Raw genomic sequence first — 15,838 nt, forward strand, 5'->3', positions numbered from 1 at the left:
CATCCACCTCGTTGGACACCCTTTCACAGAGTGTGATCCACCGAGCATAGGCAATGCCTGTGTCAAACTATGGGGGGTTGGGGCTCCAAGCTTGAGCCCACTGTGAACTAGCACATGGCCCTGGGCATACCAATGCTCCCAAACTCACTCTATCTACAAGATGAGAAGCTGGGACCAAATCAGGGGTGTTCAACATGGGTTCACGAATCTTGTAACTTGTGTAGGAAATTTCGTGTTGTTTCCAGATTTGTCTGGGGAGAGCATCCAGTGTTTCATCACAGTAAAATCATCAGCTCAATTAATCTGAAGAAATAGACACAGCCATTTCCCATAATGATAGGATCCAGGGATATGCACTAAGTTCCAGGAAAATGGAACTTTCAGTAATGTGTGCATGCATGTGCAGAGTTACCTGCGCTATTTTGAAGTTTTGCTGTTGAATATGCTGAATGAATAAGAATTTAAACTGATGACAATAAGAAGTGTTGGGGCAATGGGCACCTGGGTGGCTTTGGTGGTTGAGTGTCCAACTTTTGACTTCGGCTCAGGTCCTGATCTCAAGGTTGGTGGGTTCGAGCCCCAAATCAAGCTCCTTGCTGATAACACAGAGCCCGCTTGAGATTCTCTCTCTTCTTTCTTTACCTCTCCCCCACTCAAGCTCATGCTCTCTCTCTCTCTCTCTTAAAATAAGTAAGAAAAGGAAGTGTTAGGGGCAGTACTTTAAAAGCTGTGATTTAAAACCCAAAGGACGTGCAATAGCACACACATACACATGCACGCGTGCACACACACACACACACACACACACACTCCTCCATGATAATAGAATAGCCCCCAAAGACTGCTGAACACTAATCCCTAGGACGTGTGAGCATGATACATTCCAAGGCCAAAGGAGATTAGAGAACATGATGATGGTTGATAATGAGTGACCTTTTTTTTTAAGTTTACTTATTTATTTTGAGACAGAGAGAGCATGAGCTTGACTGGGGGAGGGGCAGAGAGAGAGGAGGAGAGAAAATCTCAAGCAGGCTCTGTGCTGATAGCCAAGAGCCTGACGTGGAGTTCAGTCTCACAAACTGTGAGATCATGACTTGAGCCGAAATCAAGAGTTGGATGCCTAACCAATGGAGCCACACAGGCACCCTGCTAATCAGTGATCTTAAATTGGGAGCCTGACCCAGACTGAATCATGTAAACCCTTACAAGCAGAGAACGTTCTCTGGGCAGAGGCAGGAGATGGCCCAGAAGAGGAAGTTGGAGAGAGAGAGTTGATGTATGCCTTGACCCTCGTGGATGGAGTCACCTGGAAATCACGAGCAGGAATGGGGCGGCATCGAGGAACAAAGCCCGGCCCCCCTGACAGCCAGCAAGAAACTGGGAACCTACATCCTCCCACTGCAGAGACTGAACTCTGCCGACATCTTGAATGAGTTGAATGCAAACTCCCTCCTACCCCCCACCCTGAACCTCCAGAAAGCCCAGTGCAGATGACATCTTGATTTTGGCCTTGGGGGGCACCGAAGCAAAGAAAACCATGAGGATTCTGTTCCAGTCCCTCCAGGAGACCCCGCCCACTCCCTTCTCCAGGAGAGGTTTCCCCAGAGCACCAAGAAGTTCCAGCCACAACCCAAAGGGCACATTCTGTCCCCGTCTAATAAACTCTCTTAATGCAATATTGTGTTGACAGTATTCAACACCATGTCCACGTGAAGCTGCTTCTTCTGCAGTCTTCTGTGGACCCTTATACCCATGCTTCCCCCTGACATCTCTGATCTGGGTCTCTTTCTTCCATACTTGCTCTCACCTGAACCTTACTCACCTCCGTGAGTCCAAACACCATGTTGGTGTTTGTGCTCCCAGTTCTGATGGGCCAGATCTAGGCTTTCCCTGGAAGTCCCGACTCACACTCCCACTGCACACCCAAAATGTGTGGGGACGCCTCCTGGGTTTCTCCATTTATCACAGCCCCAATGGAGCCCTTGGCTCTCAACTGCAGGAATGGACCTTCCTGTCTCGAGAAACGGATCCACTGAGGCTCTCAGGCCATAAATAGGCATCATTCTTTTCCTCTTTCCTTCTCTACTTGAATTTGTAATGCTTCACTGAGATAGAATTTCCTACCCTAAAATTCACTTATTTAAATGTTACAATTTATTGCATATTTTTTAGTATACTCACAGCTGCAACTAGCAACACAATCTAACTTTAAAATATTTTCATCACCCCCTGAAATTAACTTCGTACCTCCTGGTGATCACTTGCTCCTGCTCTCTTCCCCTGGCTCCCAGCAACCATTAATCCACATCACATTTCTATAGATTTCCTCGTTCTGTACCTTTTATAAAAATGTAATCACATAACATGTGGCTGTTTGTGTCTGGCATATATGTTTTTTAATGTTTATTTTTTTTTTTAGAGAGATAGAGACAGAATGCAAGCCAGGAAGGGGCAGAGAGAGACAGAGACACAGAATTCTAAGCAGGCTCTAGGTTCCAAGCTGTCAGCACAGAGCCCAACGCGGGGCTCGAACCCATGAACCACGAGATCATGACCTGAGCTGAAGTCAGACGCTTAACTGACTGAGCCACCCAAGTGGCCCTATTTACTTATATTTTTATTTGAGAGACAGAAAGACAGAGAATCATGAGTAGGCTTCACGCTCAGCATAGAGTCCAACATGGAGCTTGATCTCACAACCTCGAGATCATGACCTGAGCCAAAATCAAAAGTTTGATGCTCAACTGACTGAACCACAAGGGTGCCCCTGACTTCCTTCACTGAGCATCATGTTTCTGAGGGGCACCCACGTATTGGCACTTGATTCCTTTTATTGCCAAATAATACTCCATCATGTAGAGAGACCACATTCAGTTATCCATTCATCCGATGATGGATATGTGGGTTTCTAAAAATACTTTTTGGCTGCTGTGAACTGTGCTGCTATGAATGTTTGTGTTACAAGCTTTCATGGCACGTATGTTATTGTTTCTCCTGGCTACATACAGAGTAGGGGCATTGCTGGCTCATGTCCTACTACTGTGTTTAACCATTTGAGGAACAGCCAGACTGTTTTCTAAATGTTTGCACCACTTTACATTCCCACCCGCAATGTCTGCTTTTTCTAACTTCCCTGCATCCTTGCCAATATTTGTTATCATCTGTCTTTTGACGTTAGCTGTTCTCACGGTGTGACAGCTTTGGTGTGTGTTATGAACTGGACACTTGTGCCCAGCCCCCACCCCGAATTCATGAGTTGAAATCCTAACCTGCAATGCAATGGTGTTAGGAGCTGAGGTCACGAAAGGGATTAGTGCCCTTATAAAAGAGACCCCAGAGAGTGTTCAGGCTCTCTCTCTGCCAAGTGAGGACACAGCAAGAAGATAGATGTCTACGCACCAGAAAGAGGACCTTCACCAGTCAGCAAGCCCCCTGGTACCTTAATCTTGGACTTCCAGCTTTTCGAGCTGCGAGGAGTACAGGTCTGTCATTGAAGCCCCCTGGTCTATGGCATGCTCTTGACTGAGTGAAGGCAGCATGCAATGCCTTGCTGTTCCAATCCCTGCCTCCCATGTTGTGGAAATAGTCATGTGTGGAAAATCGTGACCCACTTGGCAGTGTCTCCTGAATGCCTACTCCTTGCAAGTCATTCTGCTGGAACTCAGAAGAAAAGAGATGGCTAAGGCGCAATCTTTGCTCCCAAGTAACTTCTGATCTTGTAAACTAAATGCATTCACCCCGACAGTAGTTAGGATCAGACCCTATAAAAGCTGGTCAAGGGCACACGTGGAGGATTTTTCCAGGGCTTCTGAGCAGAGGTCGGAAAGCTGGAGTACATTCCAGTAGCTGAGGAGGAGAGGGAAGGGAATTTCTGGAGGAGGGAGGAATGTGAGAAAGCGTTCGCCCTTCTGCAGGGTTTGGCTCTGACAGCCTGGATAGACGGCGGGACCGTCTAATGGCATCCCATCACCTGAATTTGGAGGCTGCCCCTATGAAGTGTGGTCCCCGTGACTGCAATGCCAACGGCGTCCACAGTGGGGACATGTGGGTGCTCATTGTGACTCTATCCCTGACACCTTCCCCATCTCGAATCTCACCTTGTTAAGTGTTCCACTTCCACACTGCGCCTTATCCTAGTCTGGCCCCGTCCCCCACCTCACAGCCAGACAGCCTGCGTGACTTCCAGTAAACAAGTGACAAGAGTAATATTTAGGGTTTCTCCCTGAAGACCACATAAAATATGCTACATCCACTGGTTACCACAAAAAGCCGCCATCGAAAGTTCTTGCTTCAGTCCTACGGAGGGCATTGAAGGGATTGCCAAGCTGACAGAGAAGTTGCCTGCACAGAAGGTTCTGGGTTGGGGGGAGGTGGGCTGGTGCTGTGCTTCAGAAAACTGAGCTGGAGGCAGAGAAGGATGGTTGGAAAATCAGGGCGAGTGGACCAGGTAAGGAGCTGCTGCCCCAGCTCTGGTGAAGTTCGCAGGGATCCAACTAGGCCAACGCCGGGGAATCTCATAGGGAGGGCAGGATGTGACCCTGGACGTGCTGGGCTGGGGAGGCCCAGAGGATGCTCACGGACACTTAGTTTTCCCTCCCATATAAGGAGGCACTAGTGTTTAAAATAATGGCTAACTGGTTTTTAAATCTTATTTATTTATTTAAAAAAATTTGTTTTATATTTAGGTATTTTTTTGAGAGACAGAAAGAGCAAGTGGGGGAGGGGCAGAGAGAGAGGGAGACACAGAGTCTGAAGCAGGCTCCAGGCTCTGAACCGTCAGCACAGAGTCCAACATGGGACTCGAATCCACAAACTGTGAGATCATGACCTGAGCCCAAGTCAGACACCCAACTGACTGAGCCACCCAGGTGCCCCTTAAATCTCATTTATTTGATAACTTCTTTCACAACTTCCTGTGGCAGAGGCAGGAATCCACCTCGGAAAAGATCTGCTTGAAAGAAAGAGTCGTTTGACTCCTTCAAATGCAGGAGGATATGGTGTCACTTTTCATTTGACATCAAACACAGTCCCCTCCATGTGGGTACTGAGCCCAGGAGAGAGAGCATGGACCAATTTAGGCAAAGGCTCAGGAAGTTTGGGAGGAAGGGATGAGGACCCCAGGCGTCTCTAACTCAGGCTTCTATGAACTTCCCAGCCCCAGGCAGAACTACTATCTCTCCGGGGGTGATGACATGGGGAGGACTGACCAGGCACCCCAGTCTCCAACCCTCTGATGGGAACGTGGGCCCTTTAGACCACATCAGCCTCAGGGGGGAAGCACAGACCTTCTTGCTAATAAGAGCAGCTGCAGAGCTAAAGCAATTAATAAGAAAGTGACTGACTTAATTTGTACCCCACACTGATAAGGCAGGTCACATGCAGATAGCAAAAAAGAAAAATCAAAACCAAAAACACTGTCTTCTACCCCAATATGTACAAATAGCTTTGCTTCTTAACGTGCAGCTAATGGATCATGGTCACTCATGATCTGTGGAAAGAGGAGTGGAAAGTAAGTATAATTTTTTTAATGTTTATTTATGTATTTTGAGAGAGAGAGAGACAGAGAGAGAGAGAGAGAATCCCAACCAGGTTCCATGCTGACAGCACAGAGACCGACTCAAGGTTCCATCTCACAAACCATGAGATCATGCTCTAAGCTGTGTCGATCGCTTAGGGGACTGAGCCACCCAGGCACCCCAGAAAGACAGTGTTCTTAAATTTTCCCTATTGTGTCAGGGAATCCTCTGTGGGTATTGCAAAAAGCAAAGCAAGGACTGAATTCTGAGTTTGTGCTGCATGTTTCTCTCCTGATGATGACCCTCCCCCTCTCGCTGGGTGGCCTGAAGCCCAGCCCTGACCTTGGAGCCCCTTCACTCTGTGGTGCTCTGCGTACATTAGGCGCAGGTTCTAGGGCCCTTTGTCCTGTGCCTGCACCATTGTCCTTGGAACGGCCACAGCTTTGCTATCAACAGAGAGATAGCAGCCTGAAAATCAGTCCCCGGGTTAATGATCACGGTCTTTATTGTCTGAAATTTACGCGAAATGATATCCTTTCACTGGGCTCTGCTGTTTACGCTGAGGGGATGCGTGAGGCTCCATGAGACGAGAAGCAAGGACCGTCTCCCTTCTCACATTACGGCCTGCGTGGAAATAGTTTGTCAAATTGTATTTATGGTTAGACAGGTTCGTGCAGTGCCTTTAGAGTTACCCACCTGGAACTATATTGGAAATGGGAAGCGAGGGAGCAAGAGAATAATAAAGGGTCAATTAAGCCTCCAGGGAAGAGAGGAGAAAAAAGCCCCACAAAGTCAGAAAGAATGTTAAAAGGAATCAGAATTTTTTTATTACCAATTTAAAATATCAAGGGAAAGCAGGGCACAGAGGGAAAGTCTCTCCATCAGTATGTGGAGAAAGAAATTCAGAGGGCAGTCATTTAGCATGACTCTTGCTCGTGCAGTGAAGCCGGTGTCAGCGTCCCAACATCACAGGTGGTGACAGCGGGGCTGGGTTGTTTAAGTAATCTGCACAGATTTGCCCGGAAGTCCCTGATGGGCTGGTATTTGAGCCTACGGCTTCCAGTTCCTACGCGCTGCTATTTCCACTGGGCCACTGTCTCCCAAGTGGAGGACAAGGAGGGAAATGTTTTGGCCAAATCCGGTCCTGCCTGGGTCTGTCATCTCAGCAAGGCATGTGGGAACTCCCACAGAGCGCTGGGGCTGTTAAGCTCATGGGACTCCAGTAATGGCACGGAGAGGAGTGGCCAAATCATCTTTAGGGAACTGTTCTAGCATTTCCAGCAGCACGTGGAGGGAGGTAGGCAGAGGCAGGTGGTGGAAGCTGGCTGCTGGCAGTGGCAGGAGGAACAGGCAGGTGGCTTATAAGGGGGGCGGGAGCTAGGACACAACTGGTATTGGACACCCCATCACCGGTCTAAGAGGAGACAGAGCTACGTGTCACCTGTCAGGAAGACTCACACGATTAGGGAATTCTCTCCTGCAAGGTGGTGACTCCCTCCCAGCTATAGGAAAATCAAGGGCAACTAGTTAGCATTGCTGGGAAATTTCCAAGTCTTTTCCAGCCTGGACCGATAGCTCTTAATCACATTTGCAAAGGGTTTTGCAGTTTATAAAGTGCCTTCAGGCCCACTATGTCTTCCTGTCCCCCTGGAACTCTGTGAGTCGTTGCTGAGAGCCCCGTTTTACCAAGGAGAACACCGAGCTCCCCTCCCCCCCCGAAGGCTACCCCACTGTTAAGTGAGGGAGTCAATCCCAGAGTTCTTCTTTACTAACCCCTTGTACCGTTTACTATCTCAAGCATGTGTTTTTCCAGACCTTAGTGAGACTTCTTTGCAAATAAAATTCATCCCCAGTTGCCCAGCACAGGGTCTATTGAGTGAACAGGGTGCTCTGAGATGTGGTGGGTGGGGGGTTGGGAAGCGGAGCCGGCCATGGCTGAGGTCCACCCCAGGAGAAGGCGCTCATCATTCTTTGTTGTTACTTTGCATCCTGACCAAATGGTGCTGTGTTAACGCCATCACAGAGCAGAGTCGTGAAGATGGTTCACGGATTTCACGGCTGGTTTTGTATACCACCGTGACTCATGTATCGCATCTCTTTCCTGAGCACCTGGTACACGCCAGACACAGGTGCCCGAGAGTGTACTTAGCTCCATAGCAGCCCTTCCTTACAGCATGGGGGCCAGTGTCCCCACTTTATAAATAAGCCTGAGGGCAGAGAGGTTGAGAGTTCTGAGGTACATGTGGCGAACAGCTGGCTGGCGCAGGGTCTACAGCGAGTGCTGGTCCCACCTTACCTTTGGAGAGAGAAGGAATGGAAGACCTTTGGGAGAAGTTACCCCTCCCTCTTTGGGAGGAAATTATTTGTTCCTATGGTATAAATGGCATCTCTGTGCTGGGACAAAATTCTCTGCCTCTACCCTAGTGTCCTACCACGCTGTCTCTGGGCCACAGCCATGCGGCAATGGGACGGAGACTCAGCCTTCATTGTCATAAAGTACTAGCTTATATTTGTTGAGAACATACCATTTTTCTAGATCATGTTCTTTATTTCCCAAGATGGGTGTTATGATTGCTCCCATTTCTCAGATGAGGAAAACAAGACTTTCAAGGATTAAAAACACACTCAAGGGGCATTTGGGTGGCTTAGCTGGTTAACCATCCATCTCTTCATTTGGGCTCAGGTCATGATCTCATAGTTCATGGGTTTGAGCCCTGTATCGGGCTCTGCGCTGACAACTTGAAGCCTGCTTGGGATTCTCTCTCTCCTTCTCTCTGCCCTTCTTCATGCCTCTCTCTCAAAAATAAATAAAATAAACATTTTTTAAAGAAGGAGTGGGTGCTGTGATCGAAGTTTTGTTTTAAAGGATCATTGGTCTCAGGGTGTAGCGGTGACAAATGGGTGCCTCTCCACCCCTGTTGTGTTTATAACATCAGACTGCTGGTGTTGGGTTTGGTCAGGAGGCACTGTGCTGAGCTGTGGGCACTTGGGCTCAGCTGCACCAGGTCCGGCAGTAGAGGCTGAATTGCCACTGGCTACAGATGCTCATGAACACCACGCACTTGTAGCATTTAGGGGGCAGGGGCTAGTATCTCCTGAGCATTTTCTCGCTGTGGCTCCTTATGTGAGGCCTGGGGCAGAACCCTCACTACACCTGATCTCATGACTGTCCTGCAGCAACCCTGGATGTTAGCTGTGTTTGGCCTTGGGGATTGAGTGTGGATGTGGAGGGTCTGGTCCACTAAGCTTCCTCCTCTGGAATTTCACTAAGAGGAAGACACTCGAGGGCGTGTCTATGTGGTTCTGACATGTCAGTGAGCTGGCCCGTTGTCTGAAAGGATAGAGTATTTGAATAGGCATATATTGTTGGTACAAACAGTCTACTGGACAATGGGCGATGGAGGGTCTAGAACGATGAGCAAGGTCGTCTCTGGCTCCTTCTCTCGTACAGGAGGGCTGTGTGTGGGTAAACAACAGGGGAGCGGGTGGGGCAGCAGGGCGAGAGGAACTGAGAAACACCTTTCTCTCTTCTAAGCCATGGCCACACCAGCTGATGGCTGAGCAGAGGACCCCCTGAAGATCTTAGCAAGGAGGGCTTTGAAGGTCTATGGGCATTGTAGACCCTTTGCACATTTAGACCCCATTCCTCCCAGATTTTAAGCACTCTCTCTCTCTGCAACCGTTTGAAGGGAAATCATCATTCTTATGAATGCTACACACTCCCAATCAGGCTGTGAGGCTTTGCCAGCTGATGGCCCCTGTTCTTTTTCCCTCTTAAGACTAGAGATTATAGACGCAGGTGTGATTAGTATTACGATGAATCTGGAGGACGAAAAACTTTCTAAAAACCTCTTATTCAAAATCGTGGCATTTGAATAATTTTAGAGCTACCAAACGGAATTTATTTAGGCTAGTTTAAAGGCTAATTGATACAATTTCAATTTCAAATGGAAACGCTACTTATAATGCATTGTCATTCATCTTAATGGGTGTTAATGTTGAAACATAATTTAAGACTCTTGAATAAGAGCATCGTTAACCCCATTATTGCTGATCAATGCACCGAGATGTTCAAACACAGATGCTCGTCCAGTGTGACTGGCCGCACAGCCAGTATCTCCAATCCCGAGAATTTCTGGAAGGAGAAGGAGCCATCCAAATACTTAGGCATCTCACCCTTGAATGCTGAAGAAATAAACAAGAAAACATGGAAAGTGTCTAGCATCGTGCCTGGAACACAAAAAGTATTCAATAAATAGCTTCCGCTTCTCAAGTAGCGTGTAATTTTTAGCGCTCTTCTCCAAAAGTTATATTTATATTTATTTACTTTTCTGGAACCTCTGGGTGATTCCCACTGGATCTAGAATACATATATTAAGCTACACAGAGCATCTTAGAATACATATTAATTGCAGTTGTCACAAACTATTGAATTTTCTGTAAGTGACAGGCACTCACGAATCTTTCCTACCCAGAAGAGCATTTTTCCTCCCTACACACCATGGAGTGAGTTCTATTATGCCATTTTACCTATGGGGACACTGAGAAGTTTTTGTTTTTAATTTTTGATTGGAGTATAGCTGATGCACAATGTTATGTAGTTTCAGGTGTACAACATAGTGATTCGACAATTCTGTACATATAGAAATGCTCATCATGCTAAGTGTGGTGACACGTGACCATCTGTCACTGTACCAAGTTATTACAGTCTCGTTGACAACATTCTCTATACTGTACTTTGACACTGAGGTTTGAGGTGTTAAAAAGTCCCCAAATTCACATGAGGTGCCTATTAAGTGTCAGGGCTGAAATTTCATCTGACACCAGGGCCTTCACTCTTGACAATGACACTGCTGGGCACCTGGAAGGATTCCCAGGGATGGTGGGTGGACCAATTTCTGTTTCTGGTCAAAGTACATAGACACCAGGGTTTTCACAAGAGAAAAGTGAATTCATCCAGGCTTGCTCTCTGTCCAACTGACAACCACTGCCTTCTCACTTCCCTTTGCCTCAGCCTCCTCCACCCCAGGGGCCCAAAGCCCACCAACTGTGACCATTTCCCTGAATTGACTCCCCACCGCTTCCTCACTGTCTTCAAGGTCTTGGAAGGTTCCACCTCTGCCATCAACTCTCATGGGCCAAGTAGTGAAATATTCCTGAGGACCCAAAGGGTAGGGTTTATCTTTCTAGATAGTGCTTTTGAAAGTCTCTTCTGACAGCAAGGGCCACAATGTGTGGTTATCTGACCCTCACGTGTTGGTGTCTTTTCACACTGGTTGCTAAAGGTGGCATTCAATGCCCCCTAGTGTAGGCTAGCCAAGCCTGGCTTCAACTAACCACTGAATCCCCATTTCTCAAGAGCATGTTATATAGCACAGCTCCCAGCTCTGGGCACATGTTCATGGAAAGATTCACCACTGATATGGAGGAGTTGACTACAGTGGAGAACAGAAGTGCAGGTGTAAACAATGGCATACTATAAGATAATTACCATGATAACAATAGTTAATCTTTATTGAGCACCATATGGTAGGTATGGAATGCATGACTTCAATAGGTCTTCACAGTGAACACTACAAAGTGGGTGCTGTTACAGTACTGTAGGTAACTACTGAGAAACTGGGGTCTAGATAGGTGAACTGACTTCCTCTGTACCATTTGGCCATCCGGTGATAGGGTCTAGATGTGTATTTCCTTAATCTGACTGCAGAGTATGAACCTTTAATGGCTCCAGGGTGGATGGGAGACAGAGGGCAAGTACAAAGGGAATAATCAGAGGAGGCTGCATGGAGGAGGCGATTTGATTGGACCCTTAAAGCTTGAGTAAGAACTCACAAAGTGAATTAGAAGAGATGAAAATTGCCAGCTATAGAAATAAGTATGCACTAAAGCCTGAAGGTCAAGGTCATCTCATGTTTTGGGAACTTCATGTGGTGTTACCCAAGTGAACTTCCTGGTAAGGGGTGGGGCAGCAAGACAAGGAAAGAAGGGGAAGTGGCAAAGCTGATGAGGGGGTCAGGTCACAGAGGGCCGTGTGGGCTCTGCAAAGCCTGGAGGTTTGATCCTGTTCACTACAGAAGCTCTTGAAGAAGGCGGGAACTCGGAAGTGGGGTGATCAAATGTGCATGTTAGGAAGGTCACTAAGAGAAAAGATGATTGACTTTTAAGGTGGATTTCAGCGGTTGAGTGATCAGTACTCGGTGAACAAGTAGATGTGCCTGTGTGAAGGGGGGTGGTTACTAAGGTGTCACCTCTAACGACAAGTGGCAGACACTGACTAACTCAAGCTCAAAAGGGATGTGTCTGAAGGCTGCTGGTGAGCACAGCTCAGAAATAGGAAGAGTTGAAACCTCCATCTCAGGGGGGACATGGCCAGAGCAGCTAAAGCCCTTGGGGGCATGAGACAGAGGATGGGAGATGACTTTCTGGTCATGCTAACTACTGGACCCAGAGTGAAGCTCCGTTCCATCTGGACTCCCTTTGGTTCCAGACGTGAGCAAAAGTCTTACAGCACCATATGCCATGAGAAGGGACAGATGCACATGTAGGGGAAGAAAGGAGGGCATGGAGAGATCAATGTTGCATTAGACTTGGGAGAGGATTTGACGGAGTCCAGCCCTGGGTCTTCCAGGACTGGGATCCAGCTCTTCCTTCTAGGAAAGAGCAAGCTGAGCTTAAAGCAAAAGAAACAGCCTACTTTCCAATGAGTGAAGAGAGCACATGAATATTACCTCTCACTGTAAAATACAAATCAATCTCTAGAATTACCACCCCCCCTCGCTCCTGCAATTTAAAGGGAAGTTCATCCATGGAAGAAGTTCTCTATGTTGTTGAGTGTGTACCATGGCTCTTTTGGGGACTGGCGGAGTCGGCTCTCAGGACGGTGCCCTTGCAGTGTCCTACATCCAGTAACTGCAAGAATCAGAGGACTGGAAGAATGGCTGACTGCAGTCAGCGTGTGCGACGCATGGGACATGGGCGTAGTGCAATATGCATGACACATCTGGAGCCAATGAGCCTGGGGTGTTACACCAGCCCCGACGCTCCCTAACTGTGTGCTTTTGGGCAAAACTACTTAAGTCTGAGTGTCAACATCGTCAGAAATGTCTGTCTCAGACCCCACCTCCTTAGCCTCTATTTCAGTATGTCAACTTCCTAAAAAATTGCATAGGTCATAGGATGAGAACAAGGATTGAGAACTGATGGACAGGAAAACCCAAAAGCAATCATCTTATGACACTCATTCATTCATTCATTCATTCATTCCTGTTTTCCAAGCACCCGCTATGGACAAGGGCTGTTCTGGGTACTAGGTCCCCAGTGATGGACGAGACAGGACACATTCCCTTGTGTAAGTTAATGCCTCAGAAGTAGTTGTTGGTAAATGAGCCCAATCAGAGAAGGAAATGCTGCACATGGGTCTAGGATGGCTCCCGACTATCATCAACTTCCCGGAATCTCCTTAGGTCCTAAATTCCTAAACATTTTTCGTTGGTAATTCTGGAGTTAGGGATGGTTTCAATGTGCTACTGACACTCGAGGCCACTTCGGGTGCAAAGGAATACAACAATCTTCAACTCTCACATGTCATCATTGGGCATTTCAGAAGACACGAGGCGGGGTGGGAAAACTTGGGTCTTACTTAACTGGGGCTCTCTTTCCAGTGTGCAGTTTTGAAGCCCCAGTGAGAAATGGCAGTCTACCCTCCCTGAATGGGATGCTGATCTAGAACGGAGAACTGAACCTTCTCACCATCAGGAAATGCGATGGTAGCAAACTGGACTCCCGACTGAATCCAGCAATGAGATGGTTAACCGGGAGCCATATGCATTTCTGGGGGCGGTGGTGGGAGTCAGGAGCTACGCTCTGGGAAGAGTCTGCCCTGGTGGAAAGAGGAAACGTGCCTTGTGCCTGTGTGGTTAGGGGGAGGGCGGGGCATGGACAGCTGGGAAAGGAGCGGCCAGGGGTTGTGGGGGTCAGTAATAGTTTCAGTGAAAAACCAAGTGACTGGAGAGACTAGACGTTTTAATGCAGGTCCACTTGACGCATGTGTCCCCTGCAGGTAATGCACGACTAGTGTTCTATTGGGTGATTTTTATTTTATTTTATTTTATTTTGCATCCTGAGAGCTTGTAGCATCCTCAGTGCCTCGAGTCTGACCCACATCAGGTGTCGGGAGCCGTTTGTGAATTAAATACCTGGCTGGCTGGTGGAATGATCCAGTAAATCATAGATCCTTGACTATAATAGTACCTAAACAGAGCAATAGCAGCTGTCACAGCTGGCTTTGGGACCTGCAGAAGGATCTAGGCATGGCCCTCCCTTCAGCACAGCCTAGCAGCTCACGACGCAGACCCTGGTACCTGTTGTCTTGGGTTCAAATCCCAGCTCTGCCACTTTTAACTGTGGGCCCTCTGTACTTGGGTTTCCCCAGCTGTAAAATGGGGTAATAACAGTACTGCATGTGTGTGCACGTGCACGCGTGGGCATGGACACACGTGTGCAAGCAGGTGTATGAAAGGAATCAGTATATGTGGGATGCTTAGAACTATGTCGGCTCAGAGTAACGTCTCTGAGGTATTAGCTTTCGGTATGAGTTGTAACAGTAGCTGTATTTGGACGCTTATGTAACCTAAGCCCCATTTTTCTCATCTGCAAAACATGTATCTTCATATCCGCCTCCTAACAGGGCTGCAAGAAATAATTAAATACTGTGGCCCACGGGATCTGGCACGAAATCCCTTCACCCGTATCACGGGACGATTTCAGAGACTGCCTCGTTGCCGTTTTGTGTTGACTGCGTTTTTGTTTCCTTTTCTCCCTTGAAGCTTAAAAATAAATACACAGGGGTGCAGGTGTGTTCTCCAACTAAATTATATTTAAGATTTCCAGAGCAACTCCCAGAGAGAGGTGGCCATCTAGCAAGGGTTGGACACACTCTTCTCCCGTCGAATAATCACAGTTTTTACATTTGCGGCATTTGTTTTCCCAGTCTGTGGACGGCTCCCCACCTGCGGGACCTGCACAGTCAGGGCGAAACATCCCAGTTTTGGATGAAGGCTGTGCACACGCAGCCCCAGAGCCCACCCTGCATGTGGAAGGATGAAGCCAAGGCTGCAGTGTGGAATTCCAGAACCTTCTGAGGCAGGACCACCGCAGAGGGCAACCCAGCCCCCAGCTTCCCCAGCTGAGGGAGAGGGGGAATTTTTGGTCGAGACCCTTGGGCAATCCCCCGGCTGTGACCCAAACAGTCACAGGGCCTGCCGCGGACACAGGACGCCAAGGGCCTCTCTGAAAACCTCTCCTCGGAGGAAATGTGACAGGGCAGAGATGCTGGATAAAGGGAACTTCTGGGCTGGCTTTGTCCAGAAATTTCCTGTTGAGTGTTTCACTTCACGTTTAGGAAAGCATTGAGGAACTCTTGGGAATCTAGTTAACGAGGTTAGACGCGGTGAAAAGAAATTCTACCCCCAAGTCTCTGTGTCCCGGGCTTCGGGGACAGGCTGCCTCGAACGGGCCAGCGCAGAAGAGAGACAGGATTTGACTTCCAGAAGCTCCTGTGCTTCAAGGCTTGTCTCTGTGCCTCAGCTTTGCGGGGATCCTAACCTTGCACCTGGCATTGTCCTCCCCCCACCCACCCCTACCGCCTCCACCCACATCTTCAAAAGAAAAGAAAAGCAGGAAATACCAGAAGTGGCCCCTCTCTGCATGCACACCCTTGACTTTGCAGAAGACACCAAGTAGCCTCAGTCACTGTCCCCCAGCGCTTTCTCCCTTCTTCCAGTGCTTGCTCCCAAAAGCCTCCTCGGAGCCATACCAGTTGAAAGAAAACACCAGGTCTGGCGGGTTGATAAAACACTTATATTAAAAGAATGCATCACAAGAGCACACGGAGAAGAAAACAACAGCTTTCAAAGTGGGCATGCTCTCAGCCCTCGTCTGCGGGTGTTAAAGAGCAGATTTTGGAAGACGAGAGAGGAAGAAAAAAAAAAAGCACAGGATTTTCTTTTCATTTCATGGATCCTTAACCCATATTTAATGCAGACTCTGGATTTTAGACACAGCTAGTGTGCTTGTAATTATTTCGAACAGTTAAAAAAGCTAGTTAATGATGTTCAACATAAGTAATCATGTTAAATAGTAAAATTTAATTTCTTAAAAACTTAAATCCTCATATCTTCTGGAATGCATTGTACTGTAGGATGTCTGAGTAAATTAAATTCTCTCCCGCACACTAAAGCATCAATTTCCTTATGGTAATTATCTGCTAGATTGGATCTGTCAGAGGCAGAGAAGCAAGGCTGACATTATACCCTCTTTAC

This window comes from Suricata suricatta, chromosome 2 (genome assembly GCF_006229205.1).
Source record: "Suricata suricatta isolate VVHF042 chromosome 2, meerkat_22Aug2017_6uvM2_HiC, whole genome shotgun sequence".
In the NCBI taxonomy this organism is placed as follows: domain Eukaryota; kingdom Metazoa; phylum Chordata; class Mammalia; order Carnivora; family Herpestidae; genus Suricata; species Suricata suricatta.